Source organism: Myotis daubentonii, chromosome 15 (genome assembly GCF_963259705.1).
Source record: "Myotis daubentonii chromosome 15, mMyoDau2.1, whole genome shotgun sequence".
Classification (NCBI taxonomy): Eukaryota; Metazoa; Chordata; class Mammalia; order Chiroptera; family Vespertilionidae; genus Myotis; species Myotis daubentonii.
In genome coordinates, this window is record NC_081854.1 from 35,026,277 (window position 1) to 35,043,857 (window position 17,581).

General features: G+C 38.2%; 1 pseudogene; it reads right to left on the reverse strand.

Annotated features, from left to right (window-relative positions):
- Positions 1-15,870: 15,870 nt before the first annotated feature.
- On the reverse strand, positions 15,871-17,062 carry LOC132216382 (phosphatidylserine synthase 1-like; annotated as a pseudogene).
- Positions 17,063-17,581: the final 519 nt, after the last annotated feature.

Genomic DNA, 17,581 nt, shown 5'->3' on the forward strand with positions numbered 1-17,581 from the left:
TTCTCAGAATGGAATCATTTTCAAAAATAGTTTCATGAAAGGTTAATACTTAAATTGCTTTCAATATTCAGTAATCTATTATATTTCTTTCTGGTTTTTTAAAAAAATGTATTTTTATTGATTTCAGAGGAAAGGAGAGGGAGAGAGAGAAACATCAATAATGAGAGAGAATCACCTCCCACACAACCCCTACCAGGGATGGAGCCCACAACCTGGGCACATGCTTGGACTGGGAATTGAACACTGACCTCCTGTTTCATGGGTTGATGCTCAACCACTGAGTAACAGTGGCTGAGCATGTGCTTTTTATTTTAACAAATAAAATGTACTTGTTGAGTGGATGGATGGATGGATGGTATATAGAACAGAAATTCTAAATCATTATACAGTATAACCACAACCATAATTTGCTTTTCATGCTATCTCCTGCACACCTACCTAACTCCCTCATCCCCACCCCATCCCTGCCCCCTTGGAAATGTAGCTTAGAAGTCAAAATGTTATCTTGGGGAGATATTTTCATGGTTGCCAAGAAAAACAACATATAATATTCTAGATTGGGGCTGTCACATGTAACTATGTGACTGTCTCTGTGCACACACACCAATCCCATAGGCAGCTATACGTATAATCCTCGCATTCACTGATATATACAGAAAATTTTTGAGGTTTGGATTATACCTTCTGCCTCCTCAGTAGAATGGTATTATATTCCTGGATGAGCTGTCAAACATCTTGATAACACTGTTTAAAATCCACAATTGGGCATACTAGTGTGTTTCAATTTAACCTGAGCAATAGAAAGGCCCATTCTGGCCAGTGGTATGCTGCTTATCTGCTGCTTCCTCCTTGGTTGCCAGTGTTTCTGAAATGCCAGTGCTACAGGCAAAGCACTCTGCTTAGGACATCAGCCTGTCTTTGAGCAAACACTACCAACTGCCAGCCTGGAGAATGAAGGCCTCTTAGATCTGGCTCAGGGGTGGAAGCCAGTTATGAAGTCCCCGACAGATACAACAAACTTGCAAAGAGCTGTTTCCAAAACACCACCTGACCTATTTGAAAATGTGAGCCAGTATTGAGAGATGCCTTTTATGGAGGAACATAGTCAGGTACTCTCATTCTTTCTAAATCCCATTTTTCATTGTAAATAGTACTGTTTTTTTATATTTAGCAGAAAAAAATACATAACAAGAATGTAAAATTTTGTCATTTCTTTTCTCATTTCAATTTGTATTACATTAATAGTATGGGGATATATTCATGTTGTGAAATATTAAAACATCCAAAATTGCATAATTTAAAACATGAATGATCCCTTTCCCTACTCCTTGCTAAGAGTCCTTCATATCAGTTTTGCATGGATTTACATACATATATGAACACTTTTTTAACACAAAAGGGATCAGATTCTACTATTGACCCTATGGTTTGCTTTCTTTACTTCAGCATCACATCCTAGAGATCATCCTATATCTGAATACACAGCTTTACCTCCTTTTTCAAAAGAATTTATTTTTAGAGTAGTTTTAGGTTTACAACAAAATTTAGAAGGACTCGCAGATTTCCCATACATCTCCTGTCCCCCACAGATGCACGGCCTCCCCAATAATCAATATCACTAACCAGAACAGTACATTTTTTACCAAAGATGAACCTACACTGACACATCATAATCACCCAATATCCATAGTTTACCCTAGAACTTACTCTTGGTGTTGTACATTCTATGAGTTTGGAAAAAATGGAAATGACATATATCCACCATTAAAATCATACAGAGTATTTTCACTGCCCTAAAAATCTCTGAGTTCTGACTATTCACTTCTTCCTCATCTTCCACCCTGCAACCACTGATCTTTCACTGTCTGCATAGCTTTGTCTTTTTCGGAATACCATATAGTTAAAATCACACAGTATGTAGCCTTTTCAGATTTGCTTCTTTCATTTAGTGATATTCATTTAAGGTTCCACCATGTCTTTTCATGGCTTGATAGCTCATTTGTTTTTAGCGAATAGTATTCTGTCTGGATGTACCACATTTTATCTATTTGCCTACTAGAGGACATCTTTGTTGCTTTCAAGTTTGAGCGATTATGAATAAACCTGATTTAAACATCCCTGTGCAGGTTTCTGTGTAGATTTAAATTTTCAACTCCTTTGGATAAATACAAAGGCATACAGTTCCTGGATCATATGGTAAAAATATGTTCAATTTTGTAAAAAGCCACCAACCTGTCTTCCAAAATGGCTGTATAATTTTGCATCCCCAAAAGATGTGGAGCATCCTTTCATGCTTACTTGCCATCTGTATGTATTCTTTGGTGAGATGTCTGCTAAGGTCTTTGGCCCATTTTTAAATTGGGCTGTTTGATTCCTATTGTTGAGTTTTAAGAGTTCTGTGTATATTTTGGAAAATAGTGCTTTATCAGAATGTCTTCTGCAAATATTTCCTCCCAGTCTGTGACTTATCTTCTAATTCTCTTGATATTGTTTATCTTCACCAAGCAGAAGTTTTTAATTTTAATGAAGTACAGTCTGTCAATTATTTATTTCATGGACAGTGTCTTGTGTGTTGTTTCTAAAAAGGCATCACCATACCTATATACTTTTTATCCTTTTTTCCATATGTATATCTAGTTGTTCTCGCACCATTTGTTGAAAAGACTGTCTTCACATCACACTGCATTTGCTTCTTTGTTAATGATTAGTTGACTATATTTATGGAGATTTATTTCCAGGCTCTTTACTCTGTTCCATTTATCTATTTGTCTATTATTTCTACCAATACCACACTGTTTTTAAATACTGTCACTTTATAGTACATCTTGAAGTCTAATTATGCTAGTCCTTCAACTTTGTCTTCTATTTCAATAATGAATTGGCTATTCTTGGTGTTATGCCTCTACATATAAACTTTGGAATCAGTTTGTCAATATTCACAAAATAACTTGCTCAGATTTTGATTGGGATTCATTGAATCTATTTATCAAATTGAGAAGAACTGACATCTTGACAATACTGAGTATTCCTATCCAAGAACACAAAATATCTCCCCACTTATTTTGTTACTCTTTTATTTCTTTCATCAGAGTTTTGTAGTTTTCCTCATATAGATCTTCTACATATTTTGTTAGACTGATATCTAAGTATTTCATTGAGGAGTGCTAATGTAAATGGTATTTTTAATTTAGAACTATATTTGTTCATTGTTGGTATACAGAAAAGCATTAGACTTTCATACATTAACCTTGCATCATGCAACCTTGCTATAATTGCTTATTAGCTCCAATAATGTCTTTTGTTGATTCTTTGGATTTTCTACATAGATTTCATCTTCAAACAAAAACAGTTTACACCTTCCTTCCCAATATGTATACCCTTAATTTCATTTTCTTTTCTTGAACTTAGCAAGGACTTCCAGTATGATGTTGAAAAGAAGTGTTGAGAGAGTATATCCTTGCTTTGTACCTGATCTTAGTGAGAAAACCTCAAGTTTCTCACCATCAAGAATGATGCCATCTGTAGGTATTTTGGAGATAATCTTTAAGTTCCCCTTTATTCCTAGTTTACTGAGATTTAATGGTGTTCGATTTTGTCAAATGCTTTTTCTGCATTTATTGATATGATCATGTGATTTTTCTTTTTTAGTCAGCTGATTTGATAGATTATACTTGATTTTCAAATGTTGAACTAGTTCTGAATATCTAGAATAAATCTCACATGGTCATGGTGCATAATTATTTTCATACATTTTAAAAATTCAATTTGATAATATTTTGTTGAGAATTTTTGCTTCTATATTTATGACAAACATTTGGTATTTGGTTTTCTTTTCTTGTAATGTCTGTCTGGTTTGGGTATTAGGGTATTGCTGGCCTCATAGAATGAGTTAGAAAGTATTCCCTCTGCTTCTATCCTCTGAAAGAGATCATAGAGAATTGGTATAATTTCGTCCTTAAATGTTTGGTAAAATTCACCAGTGAGCCCATCAAGGCCTGAGGTTTTCTTTTCTGGGAGGTTATTATTAATTAAATTTCTTTAACAGACACAGGCCTATTCAGATCATCTATTTCTCCTTGCATAAATTTTGGCAGATTGTGTCTTTCAAGCAACTGGTTCATTTCATCTAAGCTATCAAATTTGTGAGCATAGTATTGTCCATAGTATTCCTTCTATCCTTTTGGTTTCCATGGTATCTATAATGATGTCCCCCTTGAATTCTGATATTAATCATTTGTCTGCTCTCCTTTTTTTTTTAGCCTGGCTATAAATTTATAAATTTTATTAATCTTTTCAAAGAAGTAGCTTTGGTTTTGTTTTTTCTATTGAGTCCTTATTTTCAATTTCATTAGTTTATGCTCTAATTCATATTTCTTTTCTTTTGCTTACTCTGGGTTTAACTTGCTCTTCTTTTTTCTAGTGTCCAAAGGTGAAAATACTTCATTATTTTTAATGGCTGTGTATCATGCATAGAAAAAGTATAAGTTATTAACTACTGACATGTATGCTCTAATTTTTTGTTATTATAAGCAATTCCTGAAATGAACTTCCTGGCACATAAATTTTTATACATTTGTTTGAGTATTTTTGGTGGACACACCAAACATCTTCTAGAAGTGGACTGCTAGGTCAGTAGGCTTGAATAATTCATGCTTCTACCAACTATATATGAGAATGCATATTACACTTTATTGTTGCAAAGATATGGGTATTATCAAGCATTTTGATTTTTTATATTTTAATGGATGATCATTCTTATTTTTCTAATGTTTATTTTTATCATGTTTATTTTTCTAATTACAATTTTGATGAGTTTATTTTAATAAATATTTACATACTAGTTTTTTTTTCTTTTGTGAATTGCCTAATCTTTTATTTTCTGTACACTTTTTAGTAAGGTGTTTGCTATTTGTAGCTACTGACTAGATATTAATAAATGTCCTGTTACCTGTGTTGAAAATATTTATCCCAGTCTGTCCACCCAGAACAAAACCTGAATTTCAATATAATCTTTGTTAACTTGCCTTTTAAATGTTTAATATAGTTTGTACTTTAGGTCACAAATTTCTATGATTTTTAGTTATGTAAGATGTTTACATTAGGGAAATCTGGGAGAATGGTATATGGAATACTCTGCACTATCTGTGGAACTTTTATGTAAATCCAATATTATCCCCAAATAAATATTTTTCATTCCCCACTATGGTAGCTTTTACAGTTTTGCTTGCTTGCATGGATAGTGGTAATGATGGTGGCAATTTTTCCATTTAAGCTCATTAATACACTTAGAATTCCTTTTTGTGTATACAAAATATGATATAATCTAGAAGTCTATATAGATTTTTTGGTGGATGAAGAGCCTGTGATCCCAACATCATTTATTAAATTGCCTCATTTTTTATTGATTTAAATACTTCCTTTATCATAAACTGAATTCCCATATTTATATAAATCTGTTTCTGAACTCTGCCCCATTTCATTCTTCAATTTATCTACTTGTAAATTAATATCCAGACTTTTAAAACTATAATAGCTTCACAGTATGTCTTCTTTCTTTGCTTTTTTTTTCGTCATATGCATTGTCCCTTTTATATGAACTTTAGCGTCCCAATGTCCAATTCAAGTAATTTGGTCTTGTCCCAAATGTGTTTTTTCTTTTTAAAAAAGAAGGTACCTTTAAAAACTGTTATCTCATTTTTGATTTGTTAGTACATAAAAACACAATTAAATTTTGATATTGAACTTATAACTTGAGGACCTGCTAAATTAGATGATTAGTTCTAGTAGACTCTTGGTTGATTCTTTAGGATTGTCTGTGTATATGATCATCTAATTAAATAAAGACAGTTTTATTTTTTTAAAAAAAATCCTGTTATCTCCCCATCCTAAATGAAGGGGGTTGGAGAGCTTCCACGCTGGTGAACACATAGAGCTGCTGGGAGGTTATTCCCAGAGAGGTTATGGAAGCTCCACACCCCTTCCCCATAACTTGCCCCATGTACTTCTTTATCTGGCTGATAATCTGTATCCTTTGTAATATCCTTTATAAAAAAGCAAATGTTTCTCTGAGTTTTATGAGCTGTTCTAGTAAATTATCTAGCAAGGAGGAGGCATGGGGATCCCCAATTTTTAGCCAGTTGGTCAAAAGTACAGGAGGTTCAAATTTGTAACTGGTGCCTGTAATAGGGGGAGGCCTTAATTTGAGGTGTCTGTGCTAACTCTGGGCATTTAGTATTAGAATTGAATTAAACTGTAGGACACTCAGGTGGTGTCCTCAGAGAAAGAGAGAAATTTTTTGATGTGAAAAACCCACAGATTTGGTGTCACAAGTGTTAGTGTGAATAGAGGGAAACTTTGCTTTTACTCTGACTCTGGGGTTTCATGATCTCCAGAGCTGACCCCCACACTGCAGCAGTCCTCACCTGTATGCATCTTTGCTACATTTTCCTCCCTCAATATAAGGGCATCTGCACTTTTTATGTATCACTGATTGCACTCACTCATGTTTTCCAGGAGGGATTATACATTTAACTTATTTTTTTATATTATTTCTTAAATTTCCTGGGATTTGAGATAGGAGAGATAGGTGCATACGCACCTTTCCTACTACCTTTTGTTGTTGTAAATCCTTACCAGAGGGTTGTGGTGGTGTTTTTTTCCATTGCTTTTTAGAAACAGTAGAAGGGTGGAAGGGAGGGGAAAGGGGAGGGTGGGAGGGAGGAAGAGCGGGAGAGAGAGAGAAAAACATCGATGTGAGAGAGACACATCAACTAGTTGCCTCCTGCAAGCACCCAACCCAGACCTGGGGGCAGGGATGGAAACCAAGTATGTGCCCTTGACAGGGAACTGAACCCTCAACCCTTTAGTTCACGGGGCCGACACTATAACCACTGAGAAACACTGGCCAGGACTTTCCTACTATCTTGATCCAGTCTCTTGAATCTGTTAAACAAAGACACCAAATCACTCATAATCCATCCACCTTTACACAGGTACTTTTAGTTTCGTATACTCCCCCCTGGTCTTTGTCCATATATATAGCTTCATATTGTTGTACTTAAAATGTACTTAAAATTTTGCCTTCTTTTCTACTTAATATCCCTTAAACATTTTTCTATGTAATCTTCATAATTATCACTTTAATAGCTATATAGTTGTACATGAAGGTGATGTAGTATCATTTGCTGAACTACACCCCAATTTTTCACTATTACAGACAAGTGGAAATAAACATTTTCAAACTTATACTTTCTTTTCTTTTGATAGATTACTTCCTTAGGCTATATACCTGGGAATGAAATTATAGGTGAAAAGATAAGAATAGTTTTAAGGCCCTAACCAGTTTGGCTCAGTGGATAGAGCGTCAGCCTGCGGACTGAAGGGTCCCAGGTTCGATTCCGGTCAAGGGCATGTACCTTGGCTGCGGGCACATACCCAGTAGGGAGTGTGCAGGAGGCAGTTGATCAATGTTTCTCTCTCATCGATGTTTCTAACACTCTATCCCTCTCCCTTCCTCTCTGTAAAAAAAATAAATAAAATATTTTTTTTAAAAAAAGAATAGTTTTAAGGTTCTAGTGCAGTGATGGTGAACCTATGACACGCGTTTCAGAGGTGACACACGAACTCATTTTTTTGGTTGATTTTTCTTTGTTAAATGGCATTTAAATATATAAAATAAATATCAAAAATATAAGTCTTGGTTTTACTATGGTTGCAAATATCAAAAATTTTCTATATGTGACACGGCACCAGAGTTAAGTTAAGGTTTTTCAAAATGCTGACACACCGAGCTCAAAAGGTTCGTCATCACTGTTCTAGTGCATATTGTATTTCCAAAGGATTTTGCCTATGCATGACAGGGGAAGGCGCCCCAACTTCCCAATCGGCCCTGCTCTGAGCCCGACCAGGGGCTGCACCTAGGGATTGGGCCTGCCCTCTGCCACCCGGGGGCAGGCCTAAGCCAGCAGGTCGTTATCTCCCGAGGGGTCCCAGACTGTGAGAGGGCACAGGCCGGGCTGAGAGACCCCCGCCCCCCCCGAGTGCACAAATTTTGTGCACCGGGCCTCTAGTATATATATAAAAGCCTAAGCAACTGTCCTACCGTTCAACCATTCAACTGGTAGCTATGACGTGCACTGACCACCAGGGGGACAGACACTCTGACCAGTAGCTATGACGCACACTGACCACCAGGGGGCTGATGCTCAACGCAGGAGCTGCTGAGCTGCAGTGACTTGGCAGCTCCAGTTCTCAGGTGACGCATGCGGAACCAGAGAAGAGGGAGCCCGATTCTGGAGTGCATCAACCGGGAACTGCCCTCTTGCAATCTGAGACCCCTCAGGGGATGTCAGAGTGTCAGTTTCGGCCCGATCCCTGCAGGCCAGGCCGAGGGACCTCACCTGTGCACGAATCCATCCACCGGACCTCTAGTTTTATTATAATTTAATCAACACTGGGCATTATCATTTTGCTTTATTAATAAGTGCAAAATGTTACCTTATTTTAATGGTGGTTTAGTTTTGATTTCTGTAAGGAATAAACAGATTGAATATTTTCTTAAACAGGATTGCCTTTCCCTCTTCTATAAATTGGTAAATATCTCATAAATCAAATAGTGTTAATTTTATTCCTTATATTTGAATGAGTTTTTTAATACTGTTAAGTATTCATTAAAACCCATCTCATAATAAATGCAAATCTTTACCCCAATCTGTTGGGTACTCTTTTTTAAAATTTTTAAATTTTATTTTGTTTAAAGTATTACAAATAGTAGTACATATGTCTCCTTTTTTTCCCCATTTACCTTCCCCCAGCCTCCCCTCCCCACCCCAGCACATGACCTCACCCCTTCCCCAGTGTCTTGCATCCATTGGTTATACTTATATGCTTGCACACAAGTCCTTTGGTTGATCTCCTACCTCTCAACCCTCCCCAGCCTTCCCGCTGTAATTTGACAGCCTATTCAATGCTTCTTTGCCTCTGTATCTATTTTTGTTCATCAGTTTATAATGTTCTTTATTATCCATAAATGAGTGAGATCATGTGTGGTATTTTTCTTTCATTGACTGGCTTATTTCACTTAGCATAATGCTCTCCAGTTCCATCCATATTTTGCAAATTGTAAGAATTCCTTTTTATAGCAGCATAGCATTCCATTGTGTAGATGTTCCACAGTTTTATAATCCACTAATCTGCTGATGAGCATTTAGGCTGTTTCCAAATCTTAGCTATGGTAAATTGTGCTGCTATGAACGTAGGGGTGCATATATCCTTTCTGATTGGTGTTTCTGTTTTCTTGGGATATATTCCTAGAAGTGGTATTACTGGGTCAAATGGCAGTTCCATTTTGAATTTTTTGAGGAGACGCCACACTGTTTTCCACACTGGCTGCACCAGTCTGCATTCCCACCAGCAGTGAAGGAGGGTTCCTTTTTGTCCACATCATTTCCAGCACTTGTCGTTTGTTGATTTGTTGTTGATAGCCATTCTGACAAGTGTGAGATGGTATCTCATTGTTTTGATTTGCATCTCTGGATGTTTAGTGACTTTGAGCATCTATATATATAAAAGCCTAAGTGACTGTTACAACTGAATGACTGGAACAACCAGAATGACCAGTCGCTATGATGCGCACTGACCACCAGGGGGCAAATGCTCAACGCAGGAGCTGACCCCAGTCCACTGGCCCCTAGGCTGGCAGGTCCCAATCCCGCATGTCAGGGCTGGGCCCCAGGCTGGGACAGGGAACCAGGGGTGGGTGGCAGCAGATGTGGGCAGCGAGGGAAGGAGGAGGGGGAGAGGCAGGGAGGGGAGGAGGCGGGGAACCTGATCGAGCCTGATCCCCAGCCATGCATGGGGACCCCACCTGTGCACAAATTTCATGCATCGGGCCTCTAGTGTTTTCATATGTCTCTGGGCTTCCTATATGTCCTCTTCTGAAAAGTGTCTATTTAGATCCTTTGCTCATTTTTTGATTGGATTATCTTCCTTTTGTTAAGTTGTATGAGTTCTCTGTAAACTCTGGAGATTAAACCCTTATCGAAGATATCACTGGCAAATATGTTCTCCCATGCAGTGGGCTTTCTTGTGTTTTGTTGATGGTTTCTTTTGCTATGCAGAAGCTTTTTATTTTGATGTAATCCCATTTGTTTATTTTCTCCTTAGTTTCCATTGCCCTAGGAGCTGTATCAGTAAAGATGGGTACCCTTCTTAACAATAAATTTGATATTTTTTAATTATCTAAAAGTTTTATATTTCATAGTGGTAAATCTAGCACACTTTTCTTTTGTGGGTTTTTTTTCTCTTCAAAATTAAGAAAACCATTACTCGTTCAAATTCTTCCAATAAAAAATTTAACTTTTTAGATCATATGAAGTTGATTTTGCATAGGTCGTCACATATGGGAAGATGCCCCTACCCCAACCCAGACACTCTGGAAATATATCCTCAAATATAGACCTGAACTCAGGCACTGCCACTCCTGAAAGGGGGAATAAAGTTTTGTAGTTTCAATACAGTTGCCACCAGCCACATGTAGATGCTCAGCTCTTGGAATGTGGCTAGTCCAAATTGAGATGCACTTTTTTAAAAAATAAATAAATAAATAAAACCTACATCAGATTTTGAAGACCACGTATGAAAATAAAAATATAAAATATCTCACTAATAATTTTTAGCTATATTGGGTTAAATAAAATAGATACTAAAATAATTTCACTTTTTTTTTACTTTTAATAGCTACAGAAAAATTAAAGTTGCTTTTGTGGCTTGCATGCATGGCTTGTCTTGTGTTTCTATTGAACAAATGCTGCTTTAACAGATATGCTCTCAGACATAGCTCTTGATAAGAAACAGAGGTGAGCCTGAAGGAAAATGGCAATTATTACAGCTCTCTTAAAGGAGAGAATACTTGCTTTACAGTTTAATGAGACTGAGAGGAAAGAAAAGTTTCATTATCTACTGCTGGCATCTTCTGTGTCAAGACTACTTTTGCTCATCTTTAAGCAAGATCCCCAATTTGATTCATTGTTTAAAAACTCCTTCAGGTCCCAGAAGAAGGGCACGAATACAACACTAAGATTAGCCCAACTTTTAGAACCATACATTTCCAGCCACTATCCTCAGCTAGTTTCTCAGGACACAAATAAGCCTGAAATTTGCCTTCCTGCTCCCCACACCTAAATTCCTCCCATTCTTCAGGGTCTTCCTAGAGCTCCCTCTAATTGCTCCACTCCTCACTGATTGTTCCACATGGCTGAGTTCCTACACACTTGGTATCTATAACACCATCTGGCAACTGTGCTTTTAGCTGATTATTTCAGGTGATACCAGAATCCAAATGGGGCATTTTGATGCCTTTCATAATTCTAAGACTTTTTTTTCTGTATCAAAGATTTCAGCATATGTGACTAATAATGTACATTCCATTCTTTGCCCTAAATTAACTAAAAATTTAAGTTAAAATGACAGTAATTTCATATTCCATCAATATTCTTCCAAAGTATTTTCACTCTAAGGATCTCATTTAAGCCCAAACAGGATTCAGATCTAACTTGCCAATTTCATGCCTCTCTGTTCCAGAAGGTGTGACAATCTAGGGACAAAGTGAGGGATTCCAATCATTGCTTCTCTACTATGTACACACCACGAGGAGTCTTGGCTCAATCATGGAACTGTCCAAATGAAGCTTTCCCTTTACAGCATTTGCCAAGCTGACATTATTCTATAGCATTTTATGCTGGTACTAACTTCTCATCACTTTGCAGGGGAAATCTGTATTTGTATGATAGTGATTAAATAACTAAGTGGACCTGTAGTAAATGAGTTATTTCTTTGCTACCATTATGTTTAATTTGCCATACATTATTCAGTCTGCTTTTTAGAATCATAAATGGCCAATATTATTTTTTACCTCATCATCCCATTATCCATAATGAGAAAATATTTCTAAATCTAAGTATTTCTCTTTCTAAAGATGCCTGGTGAACACTCCTCTAGACATAAGAGAAATTTTTAACTATTTTTTTTTTCACAGCAGAAAGAAGATGCTAAAGGATGTCCACATAGTCCTTGCAACAACTCCCAAGATTCAGGTTCCCTCCAGACTATAAATGGGCCCTTCGGGATCATCTTACTGAGGTGCTTATTATAGGAGACTAGAGGCCCGATGCATGAAATTTGAGCAAGAGTAGGCCTTCGCAGCTGCAGCTGCCTCGATCCCTCCCTCACAACCATGGTGGCTGCAGCCCCAGCTTCATCCCGGAAGGACATCCAGAAGGACGTCTGGTCTAATTAGCATATTACTCTTTTATTATTATAGATGTGAATGGGCTTCAGATTCACACCCAAAGTTCTCAAGAAGAAAGCGAATCTAGATCTAGCATAAAATTCTCTAGGGAATGTCAGTGGGTCTAATCAGACTCTGATGACTCCAAAGCTCTAATGACTTCTCCATGTGCTTTCCACTTTACAAAAGGCTTCCCAACATATTATCCCATTTAATCCACTACAACCAGAAAGGTATTATCCATATTTTTCAGATGGGGAGATTAGTTTCAGTGATATTCAGTGATTTGCCTAAGGCCGCAGATGCAGTTAACGATAGAGCCAGATCCACGCCCAGGTCTTTTGAATTCAGATGCCAGGGGAAGAGAAGTTCAAGAAACAGTTCAAGAGAACAAAATTCCAACAGCTGCTTGGCCAGTGGCAATTTGGTGAGTTACCTCACCAAAATGAGTTGAACTAGATAATCACTCTAATTCCTTACTACCTTAATATTTTAAAAATTTAACATATCTAAATGTATAATTACTGCTTCATATCTGTTCACTCTGATCCTTGTGCTGGACACTTAACACTTTACGAAGTTGGTGATTTCTTTGGGCTTCTGCTCCATTTTACTCCTATGTCCAACAGGATCCCAGGGCCTCCATTTGCCCCAACCCAGATTAACAAGTTCCATCCAGGTCAACAAATCCATTTATACCTAAGAACTTCTGGGTCTGTGTGAATAGGGGTGGTAAAGCCTTTCCTCTGCTTGGGAATTCCCAGAACCCTGTGATTAAAGGTTAAAGCCAAGTTCATCTTAACCTTATTTCATAAATCAGATTTGAAATAGATTGAAAGTTGTTCAGTAATAATCTTAATTATTATTGACTTAATAAATGGAAGAGATGTCAGAAAATACTTGCAGAGTGGTAAGATATGCATTTGTTTGTTTTTTCTTTTGGAAAATAAGCTCAGAACATCAGAAGCATGCATCAAATGAAATAGGATGGGTATCTGAGTACATCCACCTGTGTAGAAAAGTGAACGCTTAGGTGAAGATAAATGTCTGTCCTTGGTTGATTTGAACATGATAAATTTATATTTTACAGAGTTAAAAATATCTTTCTTCAGTTGTCTCCACAAAACTCTAACCAATAATTCATGGACTTGCTTCTCCCCGAAGAGAGATACTGTATCACCTTAGATACAAACCCATGAAAAATTTAGGTGGTAGTTAAAAACCAAATGCAACATTTTTCCTCTTTCTGTCTCTCCTTCCCCTCTCTCTTTTTCCAAGCTGAAGAGATGTTTTAGTAGCAAGTCTTAAATGCAGTATAAAAAAGAAACAAATTGCTTTGTAGTATTTAATCTACATCTGTTTGTTTTGTCATATTTTCTTCTGTAGCACTGGAGAAGCAAGCAGAAATAAAAATGTACTCAGGATTCTAAGTTGAGTTTAGATATCATTCCAGACAATAGAATTAGCATGAAAATTTTTAAACTGTATCCATAAAAATGAATGTAACCCAGAACTTGAGGGGACATCTTTTTTTGAATAATCATTTGGTATGGTCCTATGTCTCTAAGCAAAGCAGAATTCAGTCTTCCTAAAATAGATAAATATATCTCATGTGCCTAAGGATGGAACATTGATCTTCCTATTGCTTACTAGCAAATGTCTGTAAAGGCAATATGCTTTAAAAAAAAAAAAAAAAAAAAGCTTATAGGACTTTCATTTCTAAGACATGGGTCCCAGGCCTGGCTACAAGTTTTACTAACTGGTTATATTATCTTAGGAATGTCACTCAACCGCTCTCAGCCTCATTTTCTTCATCTTCATTACAGAATTTTCATCACAAAAATTTTACTATAATCTTCACTACAGTAAAAGACAGGCTTTTAAAAGCCCTATTTAATTAATAGAGCTAGGCATTGAACATCAATGGCTTATAACATCACACAAACACAAAGAAATATTAATATTATGAATTATTAAGAAAAAATAAACCTGATTCTATAAAATCCTGAGATCTAACTACCAATCCATAGGAAACACAGGGGACAGTGGACCATACTAAAATACACCATATAGGATGCAATCAGCAAAATACAGACTATGGGAAATTCTAATCAGGTAGACAACCCCAATCTCTTTGACAATAATAATAGGAAAAAATAGCAAAGAAACAGGAAGAAATTGTAGATCAAAAGAGATTTAAGGGAAATAGCAACATTAGGTTGTATATATCTGACTCAAACAATTGTGGGGGAAAGTTGTGGTGTTTCCAGTTTTCACTCAGGAATATAGAGGAAAAGAAGAGATGTGACGACGTGTTCACTTAGGGTAGATGCCAATGGATAGACACCTGTGAGAAGAGTTCAGCTAGAATAGGTAACATAATATTAGCAAAGCAAATCAAACATTATATAAAAAGATAACACCACACCAAGTGGTGTTTATCCAGGAATGCTGACTTAAAAATCAATCAATGTAATTCACAATGTTAACCAAAAAAAAAGAAGAAAAACCATCGTACAATTGGCCCTTGAACAACATGGGCTTGAACTGCATGGGTCCACTTATAGGTGGAATTTTTTAATAAATATATAAATTTATGTTCTCTTCCTTACAATTTTTTTAAATCTTTGACAGACTTTAATGTGGTTTGTTTTACTTGAAACAGGGGCCATCAGAGGTGATGAGCTGTTAGGGTAAACATTCTGGAGCATGGCATGAAGAAGGTAATACTCACCAGCATCTCACACGGGAGTAAAAGACGATGTCAGCAACAGGCCACAGAAGGAAACGAACAAAATGTAAAGGTACCAGGCTGTGGGAAGGGCATGCGCGGCCCCTGGAGCAGGTCCGCTGTGCACTGTGGGTAAGTGTGGGCAGTGAGAGTCCAAATGGGACAAAACCGATTCTGATCTGAAGCCCAGGATCCTGCGCAGGCAGCTTTTTCTCAGATTGGTTTCCTAGTACACCTGCTGTGTGGTTCCAGGTCGGAAAAGGGGGATGAGGTTTGCTGAACAGTAAGTAACACAAGCGGCCTCCTTTTCCTTTTTCTAGAAGAGAGGGGAGCCCTCCCTAGTTCAACTTCAGCAGTGGCTTCTGAAGGTTTTTAAGCATCCTGACTTACTAGTAAAAACAAATCACAACAAAATAAAATACAGACAAGTGGCTTGAATAGAAACAAATCAAATGGAAAGGCAGATTCATAAAAAAAACCTGGGGGCCAATCCATTAACTCTACAGTTAACTCCCTGTCTGAGTGAAGATGTTTCACCTGTACTCACAAGACTCGCAAGCACAAGCTGCTCTTGGCAACTGTGAGAATAGCTACCTTTTCCTTTGAACATATGTCCTGCTTGCTACTGGTGACTGCATGCCAAGTGCTGACCTTAAAGAGACCCTCACATTGGCAAAGGGCCCCAGGCAGTGTCTGCCTGATGTGGCCGTGTCTGTGGGAAACAAGACTTATACCCTCAAATAATGACGCCCCCACTCCTCCAAAGTCCCCTCTCCTCTTCCCGTCTGCACTGTATGTGTTGACCTCCTCGCGGGGAGGTGCAATGATTCCATTTCCCTCTCGGTTCCAGGCACCCTCTGGAACATCTCGGATTAACCAGGTCTTTCATTTCTTTTCAACTCCGTTGGTGGCTTTTGACTTGGAATGATTTCTTCTTCTGGAAGAATGGCTTTCATTGTTACCTGGATGCCTGTCTTCAGGACCTTATGTCCCTTTCCCATGAGGCTGGGAAATATCTGGGCTATAGGTGCCATCTTCACACTCGGAGTAGGTCTTTCCTCGGCGACCTCAGTGCTCTGCATACCACACCATACAGTACAGACACAGGAAGGTGGTGAAAGCCACACAAAGAAGCCAAATTTTATGCAAACAATAGCTTCCAGGAAAGCAATGACCCCAAACACCCAGCACCCCATGAGCTTGCACTGTGTCAGTGAGGTAAGCATAGCACTATCTCACTGTGGGCACCGTGATGCCACTAATAAAGAGAATCCTACACCAAGTGAATGGATGACCGGCTTGGAACACAAAGATATGTTTCAAGAAGAAGGTGTTCAACTCAGTTAGCTGCCAAATGATCATAGAAAGGTATATTCTAGCTAGCCACTCTCTTAAATGAAGACTTGGGGTCAAACCATCAAACGTAGGTCCACCTGGCAGGAGTGAACTGCAGGCTCTTTTGATTTTCCCAGTGGTGGTGTGGATGTCCCTGAAACTTGTCCAGTGGTAGGTCCTCATCTCTAAGAACTGGCAGGGGACCATGCCCAGCCAGATGCTGCCGCTGTTGCACAGCAGGATGTCCAGAACCACCTGCTTCCACCAGCATTCAGCGAAATTGGGCAGGAGATGCATGAAGAAAAGCTCGGTTAGCTCCCAGGTGATGCTGATGATACAGCAGAGACCATAACTATGGATTAGTAAGACATTCATGGCCCAGCCCCAGAAATGTCCAAATGCAAATATATCAAAATGGCTGATGACTCTCTCCCAGGTGATAACATGGCAGTTCACAGCATACTCCATGATATACACTTCCCTCGTGGCATAGCAGAGATTTGGATCTAGCCAGTACATTATGGATTTCGGGAAGAGGAGGAAGACCAGGAAGAGGAAGTAGAGCACACTGAGTCCAAAAATCATTCTCCATAGGCTGGATGAGGTCTAGAAAAGGGACCGTTGGGGAAAGCTAATGCACTGATGGTAAGAAAGAAGAAAATAACAGAGAGGATACCCCGCCAGATGTTGTCTTCTGGGACAGAGTCATCCCTTTCATAAGTCCTTGAAACTGAGATACATAGGTAGGGTCATATGTATGAGGCCAGTCACTGTTTAAGGATCCTCTCTCCCAATGGAAAATAGTCCCAGTTGGTGAAGGTGAAGTACATGAGGCTGACGATGGTGAAGCTGAGCAGAGTGATGGTGTGCGGCTGGTAGAAGAAGTCAATGGTGATGTCCTCCACTTGCTGCTCATTGATCATCCAAAATGCATCTTGTAGTTCATATCATCCTTGCTCAGGGTCCTGCTCCCACGCAGGACACCATGGTGGTGGCAGCGGCAGCGGTAGTAGCTGCGGCTGCTGCCCTGGTCCTGGAAGGCTGGGACCCAGGAGGTGACCAGCTGCAGCGCAAGGGAGGCCGGATGGCAAGTCACAATTTTCTTAATAACATTTGCTCTACTTACTTTATTATAATAAGTATATAATACATATAAGATATAAAATACGTGTTAATTAATTGCCTATATTATCAGTAAGGCTTTTGGTTAACAGTAGGACATTATCAAG